Source organism: Euprymna scolopes, chromosome 46 (genome assembly GCF_053919585.1).
Source record: "Euprymna scolopes isolate OS-2025 chromosome 46, ASM5391958v1, whole genome shotgun sequence".
Taxonomy (NCBI): domain Eukaryota; kingdom Metazoa; phylum Mollusca; class Cephalopoda; order Sepiida; family Sepiolidae; genus Euprymna; species Euprymna scolopes.
Window position 1 is genome coordinate 104643697 of NC_136527.1, and position 13806 is coordinate 104657502.

General features: G+C 35.0%; 1 protein-coding gene and 1 pseudogene across 1 annotated transcript in view; both read left to right on the forward strand.

Annotated features, from left to right (window-relative positions):
- The window catches only part of LOC145270567 (syntaxin-like), a 619650-nt gene that overhangs the window by 29406 nt on the left and 576438 nt on the right, over window positions 1-13806 (forward strand). The window lies entirely within an intron of this gene.
- On the forward strand, window positions 10629-10766 carry LOC145271747 (U2 spliceosomal RNA; annotated as a pseudogene).

Consider the following 13806-nt stretch of genomic DNA (forward strand, 5'->3'; position numbering starts at 1 on the left):
TATCTCTATCTATCTATCTCTATCTATCTATCTCTATCTATCTATCTCTATCTATCTATCTCTATCTATCTATCTCTATCTATCTCTATCTATCTATCTCTATCTATCTATCTATCTATCTCTATCTATCTATCTATCTCTATCTATCTATCTCTATCTATCTATCTCTATCTATCTATCTATCTCTATCTATCTATCTCTATCTATCTATCTCTATCTATCTATCTCTATCTATCTATCTCTATCTATCTATCTCTATCTATCTATCTCTATCTATCTATCTCTATCTATCTATCTCTATCTATCTCTATCTATCTATCTCTATCTATCTATCTCTATCTATCTATCTCTATCTATCTATCTCTATCTATCTATCTCTATCTATCTATCTCTATCTATCTATCTCTATCTATCTATCTCTATCTATCTATATCTATCTATCTATCTATCTATCTCTATCTATCTATCTATCTCTATCTATCTATCTATCTATCTCTATCTATCTATCTATCTCTATCTATCTATCTATCTATCTCTATCTATCTATCTATCTCTATCTATCTATCTATCTCTATCTATCTCTATCTATCTATCTATCTCTATCTATCTATCTCTATCTATCTCTATCTCTATCTATCTCTATCTATCTCTATCTCTATCTATCTCTATCTCTATCTATCTCTATCTATCTATCTCTATCTCTATCTATCTCTATCTATCTCTATCTCTATCTCTATCTATCTCTATCTATCTCTATCTCTATCTCTATCTCTCTCTATCTCTATCTATCTCTATCTCTATCTATCTCTATCTCTATCTATCTCTATCTATCTCTCTCTATCTCTATCTCTATCTCTATCTATCTCTCTCTATCTCTATCTATATATCTCTATCTATATATCTCTATCTATCAATATAAAAATTTGTTTACCGACATGAAACTTAATATATAGGGTATTCGAACCCATACATAACTTTATATTTGTGTTTTACCCGAGGGGGGTGCGTACAAAAGTGAAAATAAAATTTGCCAGGTGAATGGCTAATGATGATATTACGAATATGCATATATAACATAATAGCTATTATTTCATGTCTTAATTTTTAGCCTTGCAGCAAACATTTCTTCATAGCTCAGGCATTAAAGTCAAAGGAAATCGTGAGCTAAACGTTTCGGTTTCGATTCTCCATGGTGGCGCATGAGTTTTTTTAAGTCATTTCTATATATTGGGTCCAATACAACTTAATAAATCCAAAATCTGCATTAATCAAAATATATTTAAGCGTATTTTACAACCGGGCAATTTCCGGCAGCCTGCTTATACAGGGTGACCCCCCCCCAAAAAAAAACAAAAAAAAACAAAAGCTAAATGCTGTAGAACGGAGAAAAAAAAGGCCAAAGACCCGAGTGTTTTGATGTGATGTTTTGAATATAATAAACTAGTTATGACCAAAGTTTCATTTCATTCGGACAAAACACTAAGAAACGGGGCCTAATTAGAGTTGGGGCCCGTTTTTATTGGGTCACACTGTGTGTGTGTGTGTGTGTGTGTGTGTGTATAGGAGCCCTGACTGCCATACAGACAGTCGGGTTTCAATCCTGGCTTGAGGTGGTTGCCTGTCTAGCCGCACTGATGAGCTGTGAAACAGCGAAACAGTACTGTATGTGGATGACTATATATATATATATATATATATATATATATATATATATATAAATCCACTTATTTAGTGTTTCCTTTTTAAAATTAAATGTTTGTTTTTTTTTAACTCTTTTTCAAAGTGTTTTTTAACATGTTTTATTAACTACTTGTTCTTATATTATATATATATATATATATATATATATATATAATATATATATATATATATATAATGACGATTCCAATATTTTTCCTGATTTCCATTCTATTTAAAATTTCTGAATATAATTGTTTTATTGTATTATTTTATGTGCAGAGAAGATAACCGAAAGACATGATATGTCCATATAATTTTAGAAATGTAAAAATACTCTTGTGGGAGTGATCTGTGATCTATCGATTTTTGTGTTACTAATAGTTTAAAATCAATACCTATTCATCATCTAACCATGCATACGAGCCATGGAAATTTAAGTTTTAAACAAACAGAAAACAATAAAATTAGATACACCTTGTTTTCTATTGCGATATTCCAAAAGTATTGACTTTTTTTTTTTTTTTTTTTTTTTTTTTTTCGGATTAATCGTCCCAACACTAATATATATACTAGCAGGAAGATCCGACGTCGCCCTGGATTGAATGCTGATCAACGAATATTTCACACTCCCATATTTTTATTGTCATTGAAATTCATGAAATCGATCAATTTTCAATTAAATCGATCGATTGACTGCTCTAGGTACCCATTGCAGTGCACTGGGAGTAAGCTCACATGCCTCCCCGCAGTGACTTAGTATATTGTAGTCTACATTGCACTGTAGAGAATGTACTGCTGATTTTATAATAAATTTTTTAATATATAATGGCTTCAATTAAAGTTTCACATGCAAAAGTCAAGTATCATGGTTCATTTGTGGTTTAGTTCTTTCTGCATGTCGGATATCCCCCCTGTTATACCAAAGAACCTACTATTGATTTTGTGTTAGGCCTTTCAGATTGTGTGGCGATAAAACTTCTTAGATCCACTTGTGGTGTTAGGCTATATAAGGTATTAACTTTGGTCAAAATCGCCTGTTTCTTCTTTCATTGGATTTTTTTGATTATTGATACTTATCAAAGACATTCCGATACAAAACCTATCTAAGAACACTGGCAGGCACATAAAGTACTTTTGTAAATTTAATAAATCCCTCTAGTCGTTTTTGAGTACAAAGTTCCTTTTTTTATATATATATATATATATAGCTTAGTGCATTAGAGGAAAAGGGTGGGCTTAATTCTATTAGAGGAGACTTATCTGGACATTATAAAGCTCAACAAGTATCAATGGAGCTTATATATTAAGACAATAGGAGTGGGGAAATGAAGTCACAAAAACTATATATTGGTGGATATAGATTGGTTCATTTATTCAATAAGGGAATACAATCGATTAGTTGGGGGATAGAAGGGACTCTTTATACCAAGGCATTTCGAAGCCTAATGCTTCTCATCAAAAGAGAAAAGAAGATGCTAGGTAACATAGTGGGGATGTGGCGTCTAGCGTGGGATTCATTAGGAACGAAATAGATCAAATTAAATTATAGATGATTGGGGGGGTCGAATTCTAAATAAAGGAATAATAAATAATATTAACAATAACGATGATAGTAACGATAATAGCAATGACAGTAATATTATTATTTATTTATATATATATATATAATATTGAAAATTTATTATATAACTAGGGGGGGTATCTCTACTTCTAACTCATCAAGCTATATATATATATATGTGTGTGTGTGTGTGTCTGTGTACATTTCTCTACGCAATAACTCTGTTGATTTTCAGTCTACAGACTCGAAATTTGATATGCAGGGTACTGAGATTTGGGAAAATCTTTGTAATCCGTTTTCGGCCAGAAATTTGGCTGTTAAGGGCCAAAGTTCAACGATTTGACCTTTGAGAACTCTACCAAACTCATCCATTTTGTGTGTAAACACATGAAATTTTGGACATGGATCTAACTTAATAACTTAATTTGAGCCCAAAACAATAAATGTTAAGGGCTCAAAGTTAAAAAAAAAAAAAATTAACCGCCTTTTTTTTTTTTTTTTTTCTCAACATGCACCTCCAAACACCCTGGCAACGCCAGGCTGAAATACTAGTATGTATATATATGTATATGTAACCCCTCCAGTGCCGCTCAGGTGCATAGGCTCGTGATTGAAGTGCCCCCGGAGCCGATACCTGTGGCGTTACCCGTGGTTTTGTCTAGTGGTCGAATTCGTCTTCGCCGTCGTCGTCGGTCGCTCTTCGGTTCCGCTTTCAAATCAGCTTCCAACCGTCACCTGGGCTATCGGAGAAATATGTTGCATCCCTCTGCCTGTTCTACAAATACTTTAATGCTGAATGCTCTGACGAACTGAAAACACTTGTACCTCCCCGACGTAACTACCCCCGACAAACCCGACAAGCTACTAAGTCTCATCCCTTTACAGTAGAGATCCCTAGGTGCAAGAAAGCCTTTTACTCCAATAGTTTCTTCCCCAGAACTGCGGGTCTTTGGAACTCCCTTCCGGGATTCTGCTTTCCCAACTGCAATGATATGCAGAAGTTCAAGTGTAATATTACAAACATCTTTCTACTCTTCTCCCTTCATAATGACCCCGCTAATTAAGTCCCTAATAGTAGCCCCCTGCTTCAAAGTGGCACTGTGCCTTGTTTGGGGTGAAAATTCAATAAAAAAAAAAAAAAAAAAAAATATTGCATTCACAACGGCGTTCCAATCAAAGAAAAGAAAGTCCAAACTTGATTGTTTTTCTTAACATAGAATTGATTATTGTCTTTGACTTTACAATATAATAGTTACACACTGGCCTAGTCATGCAACTTGGGGGGCTGGCAGTTTTGTTTCTTTTACCAAGTTCTCCGTTCTTCATCTACCGTCAGTCCACGGAAAGGGATCAGTGAAAAAGACACCAATTAGCCAAGTGTCTTGTTTTTATCAAATCAGTCGTTCCTCCTTCCACCTTTTTGGAGTTATTCTTTCTTTCTTTCCTTTCCCTCTCTTCTTTTATCCTATTAATTTGTACTCCCTTTCCTTTTTCCTCTTTTGAATTTCCTCCCTCTCTCTCTCTGTTTCCCTAATTTCTACTCCTTCTCTCGGCTTTATCTATACCAATTTTTAACCCTCATTGCACTGAGGTGTTCACTTATCATGTAATTAGTCACCTCCAGGTCGAACAATGCCTGGCAGCGACCCCTCACCCCGATTCTCACCCCAAGCTGTCAGCTTAAGAATGTCTGGATTTCTTCATATCGCTCAACAGAGGGTTTAAAAACAACCTTTTCGTTGTTAATGGATATACAATAGCAATAAGATAAGAACAATTATTTGTTTTTTTTTTTTCAAAATCCCATAGACATTTCTGTTTAAAACAACATAAAACCATCATCATCATCATCATAAGAATTCAGCCGTGTGAATTCCTCTGAATTCGTGTCGACTAGCAAGGTCACTCGGCATCGTTCGGTCCACATCATGTCACATATATAGTGTGTGTGTGTTTAGGCTACATATTTTTCAATAACGCGGATTACCAATCTCATTACAACATTTTAAAGTGTCCACAGTAATTACCAAATTCTTAGCAGTTAAGCAATCGTACGTGTGAAATCTGCCTGCGCTTAGTGCATAATCACGTTCACATGCAACATTTAAATATTACACACGCTCATTTTAAAATTTTTTTGTATTTTATTTTATCTTGTTTTAATTTTTTTTTTTTTTTGCCTTTTAGAGGAGACTTCATAATTTGTGCATTCATTTTTTTTTTTTTTTTTTTTTTTGCCTTTTAGAGGAGACTTCATAATTCGTGCATTCATTTTTTTTTTTTTTTTTTTTGCCTTTTAGAGGAGACTTCATAATTCGTGCATTCATTTTTTTTTTTTTTTTTTTTTTTTTTGCCTTTTATAGGAGACTTCATAATTCGTGCATTCATTTTTTTTTTTTTTTTTTTTTTGCCTTTTATAGGAGACTTCATAATTCGTGCATTCATTTTTTTTTTTTTTTTTTTTTTTTCCTTTTAGAGGAGACTTCATAATTCGTGCATTCATTTTTTTTTTTTTTTTTTTTTTTTTTTTGCCTTTTAGAGGAGACTTCATAATTCGTGCATTCATTTTTTTTTTTTTTTGCCTTTTAGAGGAGACTTCATAATTCGTGCATTCATTTGTTTTTTTTTTTTTTTTTTTTTTTTGCCTTTTAGATGAGACTTCATAATTCGTGCATTCATTTTTTTTTTTTTTTTTTTTTTTTTCCGCACTGTTATCCTCGTCTTCATAGTTGTTGTTTCACCACGTTTCGGCCGACTCATCCTCTGGCCTTCTTCACTTGAGTCTCTACGGTGCCTGAAGATAGCACTTTCCATCCTACCTAAAGCAGGCCAGGGGATTAGTTGGCCAAAAACATGGTGAGACGACAACTATGGATACAGTTAAAGAGACTCGGCATTCCTATCCCATCGCAGTTAATCACCTGAAGAAGGCCAAAGGATGAGTTGGCCAAAACGTGATGAAACAGCAACGATGAGGATAGCGGTCCACAAAATGAACGAATGCACGTTTGTTTTGAAGTTGTAAATTAGTCGTTAACAAAACTAAAAAGTAAAGACCTATTTGTACAAGGGTCGTCCTAAAAGTAAAACCTCTTATTTTTTTTTTTTTTAACTAAAAAAGTTGAAGAGCTACAAAGATGGGAGCGCTACCAATAAAACTGGCGACTTTTTTTAGCTTCAGAATTTATATTTCTACATAGTCACCACCGTTATCAATGCAATTTTGCCAGGAATTTAATGGTGCATTTCTGCTTCTGACGCACGTCCATGACAGGTGGTGGTGGGGTTGCAGTAGTTTCACACCGCCAATATCGGCAACAGAGATATCAAACTTCCAGATCATGAATGCATAAGTTCAGTCATCATAACAATGCCATTTGCAATCCCTTCTGATCTGTTAAGATGGAATAAAAAAAAAGTAGGAGACTAACACCTTTTGATTTGACGGATCAAATACAAAGTGGCATCGAAAAAGGAAGGAAAATGAAACGAGAAAACCATGTAAAAGGAAATTATGAACGAGAACAATTTTTTACTTTTGGAGAGTGACTGGATTTCTGAGTTACTGGTACTTAGAACCCTAAGCCTAACCCTAACCCGACTGAAAACATGTGACATTAAACGATTAAAAAGTCATGTCATAGGTGCATGAATTTACCCCTACCCTTTTCCTAATCCTAACCCTAATCTAACCCTAACCCCAACCCTAAGCCTAACCCGACTGAAAACATGTGACATTAAACGATTAAAAAGTCATGTCATAGGTGCATGAATTTCACCCTACCCTTTTCCTAACCCTAACCCTAATCTAACCCTAACCCTAACCCTAACCCGACTGAAAACATGTGACATTAAACGATTAAAATAATTTAAAGTATAAGAACCCAAGTTTGCCCAGCTGGGAAAACTTGAGTCCTTGCACCAGAAAAATATCCAGTAAATAAAACCTTTAGTAAATCGTTATTATTTTTGCATTTCCACACACCAAACATGGATATAAGTATCACTAAAACATCGGCTGGGTCATAAGCTTCATTTTGGTATCTTACTTGCCTGGGTGGGTTGCCTTTAGGCTGAGATAAACCGCATCACACACACCCAGAGACAGACAGACATTAAGAAAATTTATAACCTGTTTATTTACTATCAGACTGCCGGGCATTGCCTAATACGCTTAAATATGATATCTGAAATCATGCAGACTAGACATTCCACAGGGGACTCATCTGTAATATATTGATGTTGGCATTCTGTAGATGTTCAGCATAAATGGAGACGCTCTGATATTATTGTAGCTCTTTTGTTAAAACTGCAAAAGCATTTATCTAAGCCAGCAGGGACGGCTGGCATAGCCCGGTCGTAAAGTATGCTTAAATATGATATTTTAATTCTTGCAGATTTTGTATATATTATTATAGAGTTAATGTTCTACCGATTTTTATATATTATAAAGTTGTGATTTTCAAAAATAAAAAAATATATTCATATGACTTGGGTGTATCAGCTGGAATCAAAACTGAAACCAAAACTTATGAAAATATATATATATATATATGACTCGAGTTTCTAAAGTAAAACCGAAACTGATGAAGAATTATTGCTAAAATTATTTATTACAAGGAATGGAAGTCCATAACAATTAAACAAGTCACTCGGATGTATGCATGACACACAAAATAAATAACACACACGCTATCGTAGTAATATATATAGATTTATTTTATTGCATTTTCATTCCAAACAAGGTACAGTGCCACTTTGATCTAGGGGCTACTATCTGGGACATAATATGAAGGGATACTATGCAGGGAGTTGAGCAGCAAGATGCCTGTTTACATTACACCTGAACTTCTGCATGTCAGTACAGTCATGGAGGCAGAGACGTGAAAGGAAATTCACAAGTCTAGCAGTCCTAGGGAAGAAACTGTTAGAATAGAATGCTTTTTGGCATCTGGAAATTTCCACCGTGTAGAGGTGGGATTTTGCTGCTTTACAGGTTTGTTGGTATTTACATCGGGGGGGGGGGTACAATGGCTTGAAGTTCTTCAGCGTATTTACCATTAAAGTATGTATCGTAGTAATATATAGATAATAATGAAATAATGATAATTAGCGGGACCTGTGGAAATTCCACAGCGGCATCTTTCATATGTAGTATATTGCTGCTGCGCATTCTATGAGTTTTTGAGAGACTTAGAGACACGCACACATTTTGCCTTTTATATATATAGATAAAGTTGCAATTTAAAAAAAAAAAATATATATATATATATATATCCATATTACTTGGGTGTATCATCTCGAATCGAAACCAAAAAAATAAATTCATATATATATATGTTCATTCGGCTATAATTGGAACCAACGAAGAATTCTTGATAAAATTATAAGAAATATATCCATATGACTTGGGTGCATCAGCTGGAATCGAAACCGAAACCAAAACTTATATATATATATATAAAAAACTTGATTTCTTCAGGTATAATCGAAACCAAAACTGATGAAGAATTATTGCTAAAATTATTTATTACAAGAAATGGAAGTCCATAACAATAAAACAACAGTCACTCGGATGTAAGCGTTACACACAAAATAAATAACATACACGCTATCCTATTATATCCTATAAAGATAATAATGAAATAATAATTTGTGGGACCTGTGGAAATTCCACAGCAGCATCTTTCATATGTAGTATATTACTGCTAGGAGTGAGAAACTAGTAGCAGATGCACCGGCCCAAATGTGGCAACAATACTCCATACATGGTCGAATGGTGGCCTTGTAGAGGTACAGGATACTCTCAGGTGTAAATAACTTTCTAGCATGGTAGAGAGAGCCCACCTTCTTTGCAGTGGCTTTGGCAATGCATTCAATGCATATGTTCCAACTCGTGTTCCCTGTGAACGTTATTATAGAGCTAATTCTCTATAGAATCTAATGCATGGTAGTGATTTCTAAAATTAAAAAAAAAAAACATGACTTGGTTGCCATCGGCTAGGATTGAAACTCAAACATTTTGCTCCCTAAGGTATTTGCTATCATCTTAGCCATTCACACATGCCAATAAAAACTTAACAAAATAAGGCAGTTAAATGTATATTTGCACATACATAGTACACTTTGACTGTCTAGCAGCTATTTTTTACTGATTAAAAACCAAATTGATTTTGCTCCACCGGTCCGAATACCCCATATATCAAGTTTCAAGCCTGTAGGCTAAACTTGACAGTAGTTTGGTAAAGACTGTTCCGCAGACAGACAAGGTTACTTGTATAATATATTAGCTTGCCGCCTGGCATTGCCCAATCGTAAAATATGCTTGAATATGATATTTTAATTGATACAGATTTTGTATTTGTTATTATAGAGCCAGTACTCTATTTTTTATATTGTACTCCGTTATTAATTGCGTGCAAGCGACTCTATAAGTCACTCCGTCGGTTTGTCCGTAACACTTTTGTGCTTGGCCTTTTTGGTTAAGATCAAAGGTCTGTTGTTAATAGATGCTGTTCTTAGCTTTTTAAGTTTTTCTTGGCCTTTTGGCCAAGTCGCCGCCTACCCTCATCTATTATTTATTTTTCCTCACCCGATAAGAATTCTTTCCAATCCCCACTAGAGATCTTCCCACTTGTTTTCGGTGCCCCGGAAAACAGTAGGTGATCTAACTTTCTAGATTAGCTCAGGAGGGAGGAACCTTACTAACAATGCAATTTTATTTTTTGTATATTTTTTTCTAGATTCCCCACTCCCCAACACGAACTGTTTCTCTTCCAAATTCAAGAACATTTTATTTTCCAATGAATTGAACTTTTTTCACACGTGCGCGCGCACAGACACACACACATTTTAATAATAAAAAAAAAATTACGCACGCACACACACACACACACAGAAATTGTATATATATCCTTTTTTGCAAAAACGCATGGGGCTTTCATTAGTGAGTTTAGAGTCTACAGAGTGAATGCGGTATTGTGGTAAATGTTGCCAGTCAAGAGTAAAGTCGCCAAAGACTCCATTTTCACTGAAGTAACAAAGACCCTGCAACACTCCCCCTCCCAGATCTTAAAGGGCCTTGTGCCTAAATTTGTTTTGTAAATTTGAATTTTGCTTTTAATTTATTTTAATTTTACATTGAATTATTTTGATTGTAATTTTCATTTTAAAGTGTAATATCTGTTCCGGCAGATACTGCAAGCAAAGACCATATGTAGGGGCAATCCCACATATAAGACCTTGGTCAATGTAGGGGCAACCCTTCATACCAATTGTCACTATCCAGCTCCCCTACTTCCGGGGGAGTTGGTCCTCATTTTCCCTTCACTCCTCACATTAAAAATCGGCCTTGTGCCTTATTTGCTCGGTGGGGGAGCAAATAAATACCCTTTTCTTGGCCTTTTGGCCAAGATCAAAGTGTAGTATCTGTTCTTACTGCATGCTGTACTTACGTTTGTAACTTTGTGATATAAAGTGGGGGATCACTTTTCTGTATTAATTTAATGTAAAATGATCACCCACTTTACAACCAGTCAGTCTCAAAGCCATTCAAGTCATTCTCCAGATCATTCAAATTGTTTTTGAAGGATTCCAGTTATTTTTTAATCATTCAAGTCATTCTTAAGGTCATTCAATTCATCCTTAATTTCATTAAAGTCATTCTAAGTCATTTACTTTTTATTTATTTAAGTCATTTCAGCCCATTTTTCGGTCATTTTAGTTTATCTTTAAGAATTTCATGTCAATCCTACATTCACGCATTCATTCATTACACAAGAGCACGCAGCTAATGGCTATCGGCCTTGTTATTTTGTACCCAATATACAGTAGTGATTACAAAAGTTTAAAAAATAAAAAAAATGAATTGGTGCCATCAGCTGGAATCGAAACCAAAACATTTAGCATTCCAGCATTATTTGTTACCATCTGAGCAAGCGCTAGGTGGATATTAAAACTTTAACAATTCATCATCATATCGTATGAATCCAAAGTTTTTGTTGTTGGCATTAGTTTTCCCGATATTTCTGTCGTCAGAATTCTTTCTAGATAGATATCAGATTACAGAATGGACCTCGTGAAGGTTGCCAACATCTTAAGTGAAAGTCTTTTTTTGTGAAATGAATTGGATTCGAACTTGAGGTACCCAGGTTGTCAGTTCGCGTCACTTTAATAATTAAGCCTCTTTAATTTTTATTTTCTTTTGTTAAAACAAAAATAAACTACTTCATGAATTTACGTGATTTTCGGAATATGACATCTTCGTTCCATGACGAGTAAAGATTTTTCTGTAATTTTTTTTTTTTTTTTTTTTTTTTTTTTTTTTAGTGCAATTCATAATAAACACTCGTTTTATTCCTATCTTTAGTTTTCTGATAAGACGTTTCACTTTTAAGAGAGCGAAAGCAAGTATGATAAATAAAGCTAGCAGCGAGACCAGATGTTGTCGGGGATTGAATGAGGATCAATAAATGTTCCACCCTCCCATACTTTTATTGTCATTGATTGCCTGCTCTAGTTAGCTCCCCATCCCCCAGTGTACCAGAAGAAAGCTTCACATACCTCCCCTAGTGACAGTCCACAATGCACTGTAGAGAAACCTGCCTTGACAGAGTTCAAAATAGGCATCGTAGCCTAGTGGGGAATGCCCTTTTCTCTTCCCTGCAACTTCCACTAAGCCACGAAGCCTATTTTGTATTATGTCAAGGCAGATTGGAGCTCAGACGAGCACTTGCCATGGAAATAACGATAAAATAAAGATAGGCTTGCAATGTCTCTTCTGTGGGAGAGAGATTGCAGGGAAGAGAAAAGGGCATCCCCCACTAAGCCACAAAGCCTATTTTGTACTCTGTCAAGGCAGGATAGGCTGTTTTTAGCAGCTTCTGCCCAGATATGGCAACAGTACTCCATCTTTGGACGTATTTGGCTTTTATATAGAGAATTTCATCAGTAGTGAGATATCTTTTGGAGCGGTAGAAGGATCGTATCATTTTCCCAGCGACCTTGACAATAGACTTGATGTACATGTTCCATTTCAGGTCAGGAGTAAAGGTCAAGCTCAGAAGCTTATCAAAACGATTAGGACTACTGGTGAGACCTCTATTAAATAAAACTCATACTGCCCCCCCCCATGCGTGGAAAAAGAAGCCATTATGAATTTGTTTTGTTTAATAATGTATGGGGACAAAATATTCAAATATATCATATACAATCTGGCAACGCCGGTTACTTCAGCTGGTAAATAAATAAAATAAATTCTTTCAATTATCTTAAACAACTGGAAGATGCTGCTAAATAGTCGATTTTAGTAACGGTGTTGGGCCGATTAATCGGAATCAGAAAAATCGGAGCTTGGGGGTGGGGTATTAGTATTGGCATCAGAAAAATTTGAGCCTTTTTTCCGATGCCAAAACCGATTCCTGAAATTATCTTTTTATTTGATTTTGGTTTAAGAAATATCTTCCACCGATTGTAGTATTGATGCACCCAAATCATATGCATATATTTTTTTACTTTTGAAATCAATAGAACATTAACTCTATAATAATATATACAAAATCTGCAAGAATTAAAATATCATATTTAAGCATACTTTACGACCGGGCTATTTTGGGCGTCCCTGCTAGCTTAGATAAATACTTTTGCAGTTTTAACAAAAGAGCTACAATCGGGACAAGATCAAAGTGTAGTATCTGTTCTTCAGATACTGCACTTCTATTTCTTGTTCTCTTTCGGTGGAGGAGAAATCCTTCACGACTGAGACAATTTTTATTTTTGTACCTTTTCTCCACGTTAAAAAACGACCCTGGTGTCTAACTCTGCCCTGTGGGGAGGCATAGTAAATAGGTACAATAATATCAGAGCGTCTCCATTTACACTGACCATCTACAGAATGCCAACATCAATATATTACATATGAATGAGTTCCCTGTGGAATTTCCACAGGTCTCGCTAATCTATGTAAATAAAACAATGGATGTAGATAATCAGCGTAGAAAAAGGAATTATTATATACGGTGTCAAGTGGTAGAGGTGGTAGGACTTTATATTAAGAGAGAAAATTAGGGACGCCTTGGTTTGTGGATATGGCGATTGTGGGGTCATATGTAGGAATTTATAACGAATAAATTTTTCTCAAATGATGTTCTAAAGTTACATAAGACGGTGGATTATGGTTTAGACATAATAAATTTGTATGTAGCATCTGTTTTTGCAAACTCTGTTCCGTCTGCCTGCTTCCCACCTGACTACAACTTGGATGTCTTCAAGTCCAACGTTAACAAATTCCTAATGAACCGCCCTCTTAAGTAAACACTTCATCAAATCTCCACACTGACGTACTGTACTTGCAATAACCCTTATCCCTGAGTGGCTTCCGGGCCTTGATAAGTGGTGACCACCGTGTAAAAACAAAAAATAAATTAAAAAAAAAAACGGTAAGGTTCAGAGGGGAATTTCTGAAATCAAAATATTATATACAGGATGAATGAGACCCCTGTGGAATTTCCACAGGTCTTGCTAGTCTATGTAAATAAAATAATGGATGTAGATGATAATAATGAAAG